Below are 10,194 nucleotides of genomic sequence, written 5' to 3' on the forward strand. Positions count from 1 at the left end.
CACACCCCCCACATTCAGTCATCAAGTCCTGCTGACTTTACTTTTGGAAAATCTACCTATTTCCCCGTGCGTCTCCTATGTTCAGAGGGCTCCAGTCCCCACTCACATGCACCTGGGTTACTAGGATCGTCTTTGAACCAGCTTCTCTTCTACTCTTGTTTTCCTACAATTCATCCTCCACATACATTTGGTTATGACTCACTCTTGCTGAAGATCATTCAAGATCTTTCTCAGACTGATGGTTACCAGGGTCGAGATTGAGGAAGTAGGGAGGTATTGGTCTAAGGGTACAAATTTGCATTTATAACATTAGCAAGTTCTGGGGCTCTTTGTGCAGCATTGTGATTATAGCTAACATTACTGTATTATATATTTAAAGTTGCTAAGAGAGTAGAATTTAAATGTCCTCGCCACAAAAACAAAATGGCAATTATGTGATAGGACGGAGGTGTTGACTAATGCTACAGTGGTAATCCTCTTGCGATATATAAATGCGTCATGTCAATAGGTTATACACTGTAAACCTACACAACATTATATGTCAATTATATCTCAATAAACCCAGAATAAAAAAAAAGATATTTCTTTTGCTCTAAGAATAAAATTCAACTTGTTTAATTTGACCTACTTGGCCCAGTCCACTTTTACAGGCTAATTTCCCAACCCCCACCCCTAACTCACCCTGTTTCTATGTCTTCACCGACTTTTTTTTCTTTTTTTTATTTCTAGGCCGCATCAAATCTGGTCTCCTGTGCGGCCTTCATACGGGATCATTGTTCATTTTGCCTGAAGCACCCGTCCTCACATCTTTTCTCCCCAGTCCCACATACCTATTCCCCATACCACTTCCCTGTCATGCTGGCCTGACCAAATTCTGGGCACCTTGGGTTTCTCAAGTTAAATGTTACCCTCATTCTAAATCAGGTCCACTTAATAAACGCACTAACACCTTGTATTCTTCCTTCAAAGCATTTCCAATAATCGCAATTAAGCATTTATTTTTGTGTTTTTATATTTTCCTTTCCCAGGAAAACTTGTGTTCCACGAAGTCATAGACTAGTTCTGTCTCATTGGTGCTAAGTGCCCACGAAGGATCACCGTACGGGTCTCCTAGTCCTCAAACACTAAATATTTGTTAAATGATTAAAATTGGAGCTCCCTCTTTTCGTGGTATCAATATCCATGGGATTCTCTTGACTGGAAGATTGAGAAGTATTCATTATTCCTAGGTTGGCTCTCACAGAGAGGAGCTGAAGATGAGGAAATCAAGATTGTAAGAGACTTTACGATCCTAACTGGGTAGGTATAACACTGAAGCTTCCTCGTAATCTGTGCTCTTTAAAGCCAGTCTATGGTTTGAAAGATTATCTTCCTGGATAAAACCATGTGCCTGTTTGCCCAAAGGGTCTGGTGGATTACTGTTGAGTATTATTTTAAAGCAGAGATCTGTCAGGCAAGATGTGATGTAGCTCATAAAACATGAGCTGTGGGGGAGGTGTGACAGCTAGGAATACCACTCGAATCACCCAGGGACACCAGGGGAACAAGAAATTTCCAACCATTAACATACTTTAGTGATTCCATCCCCTGCTCCAGCGACATTATTAATGTATCTCTTCTTGAGGAGCTATACAGTCTAGAATCATCCTTAACCTTTTACCACATGGACATTTCTAAAGTTCCTCCACTATTATATCAGCTATGTAACTAGAGTTTCTATTCAATAAGATTGGTTGAATCATTTCTATTTCAGAAGCTACTCACAGAAATATAAAATGCTTATGCAAATTTTGTTCTGGCCCAACGGCATTAAAACAATCGAAGAGTAATCTATTCTTTTTTGTCAGTCATCTAATAATTTAATCACCAATGGAAAAACAATCTACTTTTTTACAGAAAATAATAAGTGTAAAAAATAAGTGAGATTGTAGTATCTAGAACTCTGTAAGATATAATTACTTATACATCTGGCAAATAGTAAGTGTAAAGAAAGAAAGACTCTAGTACCTAGAACTATGTAAGAAGATAGCACAGGCATAATTACCTATACATCTGGCTTCAGCTAGTTGACAATGACAGAGTTAACCAGGTTCTGGGACTAAGAAATTGCTGGAACTCCTGAAAGTATTACCCAGCAGAAGAATGCATCATGCGTAACCTTCATCCTTCCAGATATCTGATATCATGAGCTCAGTCATCTGCATGAGGAGCTACAAATTTCAATATATTAAGCACCTCCTGACAGCAAATAATGGGAAGCAATCTCAGGGCAGTCAACTAATAGAGTCATCCACGGCTTGGAGACCTGTTTTCTGGTCTCAGGGCAGCCCTGGAGAATGAATGAGACAAGTCATAAAACACCTGTAGAGACCAAGTACAACAGCAGTCCAGGCCCCCATGAGCAATCTGGGTCTCTTTGTTCAACTTTCTGGGTCATCCCTACAGATAAACAGGTAAAAGTACAAAGGTGTACAGGTATAAAGAAAAGACAAAAAATTACATAGTTTTAAGTTTATTGAGCATAGGCAAAAGATTTATTTCCCTTTTTCACCATCCTTTTATTATCAGTGTATATGTATACATATAATATAATAATGACCCATTATTGTAACATAAATCTCTTTATCCATTATTAAAAGAATTTTGTTGCTATTAACAGGTGATATGTAGTCAGTGCTTACTGGGGGCCTGACAATGCGCTAAGCATATTATATATATTATTTCACCTAATTGTGACTACAATTAGAGGCTAACTTGAATAACTTTATATATGAGATATATACTCTTTATATATGAGATATTGTGCTGTGAAATAACTTTCATCTCATTCAGCTGTGACCCTATGAGGAGTTAATAAACTTTTTAATAGGGACTATAATAACATTAATAAAGGGAGGCTTGGAGGAACATGTGTGGGAAGGCAAAACTAAGTCAAAGAAAGTAAAATCAGATTTCCATGACTTGTTTTCTGTAAAAATTTGGATGAGTAACTTCGCTTTGCTAAGCTGGTTCATCAACTGTACAGTCAGATTAATACTAGCTTTATCCTACAGTGCTGCTTTGAAGATTAAAAGATAATATAATTATTTGGCCTTAGGAAATGAAGTATAATTACTGAAATGAACATTTTATTTGCCTTAGTCACATTTATGGAAACCGTGTTTGGTTATCATATGTTTTAATTTAGCAAATGTTTAAATTAGCTCTGGGTGATAAAATTCCCAATGTTGAAGACTTTTAGAAAATGGTATTATACTGCATATTTAATGGTATTTGTTATATTCATCTGTTTCTAAAAGCAATTTCTGATCGATGTTAGGATGCTTAAAAATGTGGCTTTTGATCATAATTACATGTAATACTTTAGAAGAAATTTTATGTCAGCTTGATTTGGGACAGCCAGCAGACCTACTGGTGCTGCATCTCAGAGTTCCGCACACATCACCTCGTGTGTTAGTTGGTGTCTTGGCCGGCTTCGGCTGCTTGCTCTAACAAACCACCATAGACCGGGTGGCTGACATGACACACATTTATTTTTCACAGTTCTGAGGCTGGGAAGTTCAAGATCAGGATGCCATGGTAGCATGCTTGGATTCTGGTGAGAGCTCTCTTCTTGGCTTGCAGATGGCCACCTTTTCACTGTGTCTTCACAGGGCAGAGAGATACACAGTGCAAGCTCTCCGATGTCTCTTTTTATAAGAACACTAATACAATTATGGAGAACCTACCAGCATGATCTCATCTAAACCTCATTTAACCCCTAAAAACCCTACTTTTAAGTACCATCACATGGGGAGTTAGGATTTCACCGTATGAATTTTGAAGGATGAAAACACTCAGTCCATAACATTTCTAGGGCTGTCATGCAAAGTACGACAAACTGGGTGGTATAAACAGTAGAAACTTATTGTCTTCCAGGTGTGGAGGCTGAGAGTCTAAAATCAATGTCAGTAGGGCTCGTTCCTGCTCAGAGCTATGCAGGAGAACCTCTTCCATGCCACTTTCTTGGCCGCTGCTAGTTTGCTGGCAAGCTCTGGCATTCCTTGGCTTCTGCTGCATCAATCTGATCTCTGCCCTCATCTTCACACAATGTTCTCCCTGAGTGTCTCTGTGTCCAATTCTCCCCAGGCCATAAGGACACCAGTCATTGGGTTAGGAGCCGACCCTGCTCCAGAATAACCTCATCTTAACTAAATACATCTGCGGTGGTCCTACTTCTGGATAGATTCACATTGTAAGGTATTAGGGGCTAGGACACCAACATACGAATGGGGGCCACAATTCAATCCATAACACCTAGTTACCTCTAAAAGTATAAAACTTAGACAAGGATAGGAAACCTTATTTAGTTCCCACGTATTCATAGGCCATATTAGTTTTTCACATTAAGATAAAATATTATTTAATATATTATGTGGTCTCTGTTTTCTCATTTGATATCTTCTCTTCTTTGAGAAGTATAGGCAATTGAAATAAAATTCTGAGCTTTGTGAATGAAAGGAAACGCTCATTTACAAAAAGAAATTGAATCCTAAGTGTCACCTGAGAACACTTTGCCAAATCAAATTAGTAATTTGCTGAGTTTCCTTGTATGGTACTTCCAGTGTTTAAACGTGATTTCTAAATTAGCTATTAAAAAGCATTTAATTTTGCATAAAGCAGCTTTCACTACAGAGCCTTAATTAAAAGTCACTATTCAATTATTTATGTACCACTCTGGGTTTTCAAATGATTCAGAAGGAACTAGCAAGTCACATTTTACAGATTTGGGCCCAGTGGCACACAATAACCCACAGTAAATTTAAAATACTATTATGACTTTCCTTCTATGTGTTTGTATTTGTTAGCCTTTAGACAGCCACTACCCAATGCAGTCTCTAACAGAGCCAAAAAGATGCTGCAAGTATTCTGAATACTCAATAGTCTAGAGCAAGTTGGTGCTCAAAAGTGTTCACCAGCTTGCAGAACAATAATACTGATAATACAAACAAATTTTTTAAAGTAGGCTCCACGCCCAAGGTGGGGCTCTAACTCACGATCCCAAGACCAAGAGTTGTGTGCTCTACCAACTGAGTCAGGTGCCCCGATAAAAACAAACAAATTGTTAAGAGTTAAGTAAGAATAACACCAACAGAAAGAAGACTCTGCTATCTAATGCAACAGGGCATCTGCAGCTCTTTGGTGACCAGGCAGGCTCTGGGGCTGTGGGAGGTCCCAGTCTGCTGACCTCTAGCCCCAGTCAGTTACCTCAGGGGCTCTTGAAGTGAGAGGAGTTTAAGGGCATGTCATGGTCTCCAAAACAATAAGCAAAATGAATGACAGCGGTACTCACCGCTCCTCTGATACCTTGGTGATGCACAAGAGGTGTTCTGTCATCTGGCTACGGGTGACACTGCCCATCATCGACACAGCCCAGGGAGGAGCCGTAGGTATTATATTCCACATGGAAGAAGGCAAGTAGTCCCAGGTGTGGCTGCTTGGGGGCTCAAAGCCCAGAGGCTCTGTGCGAGCTCTCACCAGGTACAGCTTCAAAATTCTAAAAGTTGAGGGGCACCTGGGTGGCTGAATCAGTTGGATATCCGACTCTTGATTTTGGCTCAGGTCATGATCCTGGGATCGTGGAATCGAGTTCCATGTCAGGCTCCCCACTGAGCCTGCTAAGGATTCTCTCTCTCTCTTTCTCATTCCCTCTCTCTCTCTCTCTCTTTTAACGTTTATTTATTTATTCTAAGAGAGAGAGACAGAGAGAGAGAGTGCACGTATGTGTGCACAAGCAGGGAACGGGCAGAGAGAGGGGAAGAGAGGACTCTAAACAGGCTCTTCATTCTTAGCGAGGGGCTCAGTCTTCAAAACTGTGAGATCATGACCTGAGCAGAAATCAAGGCTCAGACACTTAACCAACTCAGCCACCCAGGTGTCCCGAGGATTCTCTCTCTCCCTCTGCTCTTCTCCCCTGCTCACACTCTCCCACTCTAACTAATAATAATAATAATAAAATAAAAGTTTAGGTGTATATTTTAGAATAGGTGTAAAAATATTTTTTTTTCACTTTGAAATACGAAAAGTTTCAAATGTATAAGGAAGAGAGCTGCTGGGATGCTTGGATATCCACATTTAAGATTCAATTGCATGCTATTGAAGGACTTGTTGGGTCAGAAGACTCATAAAAATACAGTGTCACTGATTTTAAAAAGTTACATTTTAAAAAAAATATTTATATATTTATTTTGAGAGAGAGAGAGAGCAAGCAGGGGAGAGGCAGAGAGAACAAAGAATGGAGAGAATCCCAAGCAGGCTCCTCCCTGACAGGACAGAGCCCGATGAGGGGCTCAATTTCATGAACCGTGAGATCATAACCTGATCCAAAGTCAGACACTTAACCAACTGAGCCACTCAAGTGCCCCTAAAAACAACTGTTTTTAAAATCAACAAAGTATTTTTTTACAAAATCAAGTTTTACAAATAAGAAGGCTATGGGACACTCTCCTCATTTAAATGCCTAAACTTTTATTTTCCTATTGGCTGAGTTGCTTCTAACAGGATCAATTAAGTCACAGAAATTATTAGGGCTGGTGAGTCAATTCAACCTCCTAAGACAAACATTGTTTACAACTTTAAGTGAACAAACAATTCTCCAGAATGAGTATTTTCACAAACACTGCTTCCTGTTAAAAAGTAGTTCTAAGGTCAAAGTAGTTCTAAGGTCAAGAGTGCTTAGAGAATACTTAATAAAAACGTATTAAATATCAATACAAAAAAAAATAAAAAATTGAAATGTTAGGGGAAATTTCACTTCTTTTAGTAAACAGGCTAAGGTATTCACTTTAGGATGATAAGGAACAGAATACATGGCAAATAAAGGCCAAATATTCTTTGTTCTTCATAATTTTTCCTTATCTCTCTAAACATATAGTAATGGCTGACCTGGTACTTTGAATCCTTGGAGTTAATTGTTTCAGTACTGTTTTATTTTTCCTTTCAGGTTACATTTTAGGAATCTTTACCTACATTGGCTCTTTTCCTTTAGCTTAATCAAGGTGGAGTTAAAGTATCCTGGGCTAATCGTTTCTTTTTCCTCTTATGATAGTTCATTGTGAATGAGCATTAGGACCAAGTTTCTTTATATCCTGTTGGCATTTTGACAATTGTTGCAGATTATATAATGTGACCCACTCCCTACCAAAGAGACCCATGTCCTAATCTCCAGAACCTGTGAGTATGTTTCTTTATAGGGCAAGAGGACTTTGCAGATAAGGTTAAATTAAGGATTTTTGAGATGGGGAGATTGTCGTGTATTATCCAAGTGTGATGGAATTACCATAGAATCACAAGAGTCCTGTAAGAGGGAGATGCACATAGCCAGAGGCTATGCTGCTGGCTGTGAAGCTGGAGGAAGGGGCCACTAGCGGAGGAAGACAGCTGCTAGAAGCTGACAAAGACCAGGACTCTTCTCTGGAGCCTACACAAGGAACACAGTTCTGATGACCCCTTTTAGACTTCTGACCTCCAGAACAGGAAGATAATAAATTTGTGTGTTTGTAGGCCATTGCATTTGTGGTGATTTGCTACAGGGCTGGGAGGAAATTAGGACAATGGTCTGCAAGCAGCTTTTACTCATCCCTTTATGGGATCTGAATATGTTGCTTGTGGTGTTGCTTTTAGGTGTGTTTATGAGGTCAGTAATGCTCTAAGGAGCACCTCCAGTTAGTGGCCTAAAAAGTGGTTGAAACCCAAGGTGAATGGGGCTGCCTAAACTGCCTTATACTAAATAGCTGGGTTTCTCTTCCGTGTCCCTACCCAAGATACAGATTAGAAAGCTATTCACTATAATAAAAACACTAACAAATTAATTTTAAATAAGATAGACAACTTAGAGGATCATTCAAGGAAATGGCAATACCTGAACCCAATTAGTGACTCTAATCAGTAAGTTTCAACTGCTCTTCATCACTGCTTAATCTGATTTGAGTTTCCTGTAAATTTGAGTAGAATATATTCATCTTGAACCTTTATTGTTCTGAGATAAGTCTGGAACAATCAGACCACACTGATACGAAAAATGTTTCCCAACTGCAATACTTTTATTCTCTTTAATTAAATATCGATCTTTGAGGTTTCCTCTGATTATCTTCTTTCCTATTTGGTTCAGAGCCCAGATTGTCTACGGCTTACTTCTGCTTCCACGTAAAATTAAGAGTGTGAGCCTGTCTCCTTTTATTCTTCTCGGTTTTTATTCTTGCTTTTTCATCTCCTCCCTCATTTACCCTCTGAGATAATAACCTCAGAGATAGCGTGTATGTGAGTGTCTGAGTGTGTGTCTCTGTGTGTGTACGTGTGTGCCCACGCCCGCCAGTTTTGTTGGCTGAAATTCTGCTGAAAGATGGTCTCTAAGAGAAAAGATTTTTAACAAGGCATGGCATGAAGTTATATTTAGTTTACTCTGGGTTTTACTACTCTAGAGGCTAGTACTACCTCTAAACATCCCAATCAAGTTTCAAAAATTAGATCTTTAACACTAGGTCTTTTAATTTAATTTTTTTCCCAGTATTTATAAGGATAAGAAAAACAAAACCAAACAAAACCTAATTAATCCCAAACAGGCACTAGTATGAAGAGTGGTGGTAGACCGGTGAGCACAGCTGCCTTCCAAAATGAACACTCATGGGCCCTACTCCTTAGGTCAGTATTGTTTTGAACAATTCAAGTTTATTACCTGAGTTTTTAAAGTCAGAAATATACAGCGAGTTGCCTAAACTACTCCATATTTCTTAGAAAATGAGCTAGGACTTTTTCGGAAACAGTACCTTAAAGGGTTCTAGAGCCAACTCCTGAGATGGACAAAAAGAAGTAAGTGAGTCACTACAGCAAGCGCTTCATCAGCCCTAACTTTGCCCCTTCAAATCTCTATACCCTGAGATCCCTTTCCAATTCCTTTTTCCCTTTTTTTTTTAATTGTTTATTTATTTTTGAGAGAGTGCATTTGGGGGAGGGTAGGGAGGGGGAGAGAGGACCCCAAACGGGTCTGGGCTGACAGGCTGACAGCAGCGATCCTGAGGTGGGCCTTGAACTCACGAGATCATGCCCTGAGCCGAAGTCAGATGCTCAACCGACCGAGCCATCCAGGCGCCCCTGCTCTTCATTCTTCCATTGTGATCATATGTCAGAAGGAAGAAAGAACAGCACCCGGGACAAAATGTGAAGCTAGCATGGGAGTTGACAATGGCACATGTGGGAGTCAGGCTGTCCTGACTAGTAGCTAACTTGATACCACTATTTGATAAGCCCTTGCCAGCTGGCTGCTAATTTTTTTTTTTTTTAAATCCTCATATTCGTGTATGAGTTCTAGGCACTTTTCCTGAATGCACACATCTCTAACATATTTTGCAAGCCCATCTTCAAAGACATCTACTGTATTCATTTAATTATTTACAAATCTTTCGCTATTAGAATTTTTATTTTTTTAATTTTCCGCATGATTTGAAGAACCAACATAGTTTCCCCACATGTGCAAATCATAAAAAGCTCTGGGGAATTAATTTGTTTACTTGAAACTTTGTTGGTCATCGTATATGGAAAATATTTTCTTTATAAATACAAAGGGAAAAGACAAGCAAATCTTTGGACTCCATCTAAAACCACGTTAGGAATTAACATTTGACTTGAATATTTTTAACCACAGGATAGTGGAGGAACTGATCAGTGTTTTTTTATTAATTTTGTTAGCATTTTTAAAAATTGTGATTGTGGTATTAACAAATCCTTAAATCTTTTTATTACAACATTCTTTTATGGTGTCCTGAGAGCACAGATGTAGCGTTCAAAGAGGTCAGAAAGCAGTTTTGGAGTCTCTCCAAGTCTCAGGGCCTATGTATGCATGGAATTATGCCATCACACACGTGTAGAAAGATATATGCTGTTAGAGGCCATCATGTCTAATCATCGGAGTTTGCAGGAGAAGTAACTCAAGAGAAGATAAGAATGAAGAACAGAGAGCACATGGCCTCTTTTTTTTAAATAAAAAAAAAATTGGGGAGGGAGAGACCATAGTCTCTTGAATCCCATATGATGCACTTGTCCCCAAAACCACATTACTCCAGCCTTTGAACATAAACAAACATGATCCTCCAAAGCTATTATAAAAATAAACGAATGATAGACATCTATCTATCTATCTATCTATCTCCTACTGGTTTT

Source organism: Herpailurus yagouaroundi, unplaced genomic scaffold, assembly GCF_014898765.1.
Source record: "Herpailurus yagouaroundi ecotype Mexico unplaced genomic scaffold, PumYag 100, whole genome shotgun sequence".
Classification (NCBI taxonomy): Eukaryota; Metazoa; Chordata; class Mammalia; order Carnivora; family Felidae; genus Herpailurus; species Herpailurus yagouaroundi.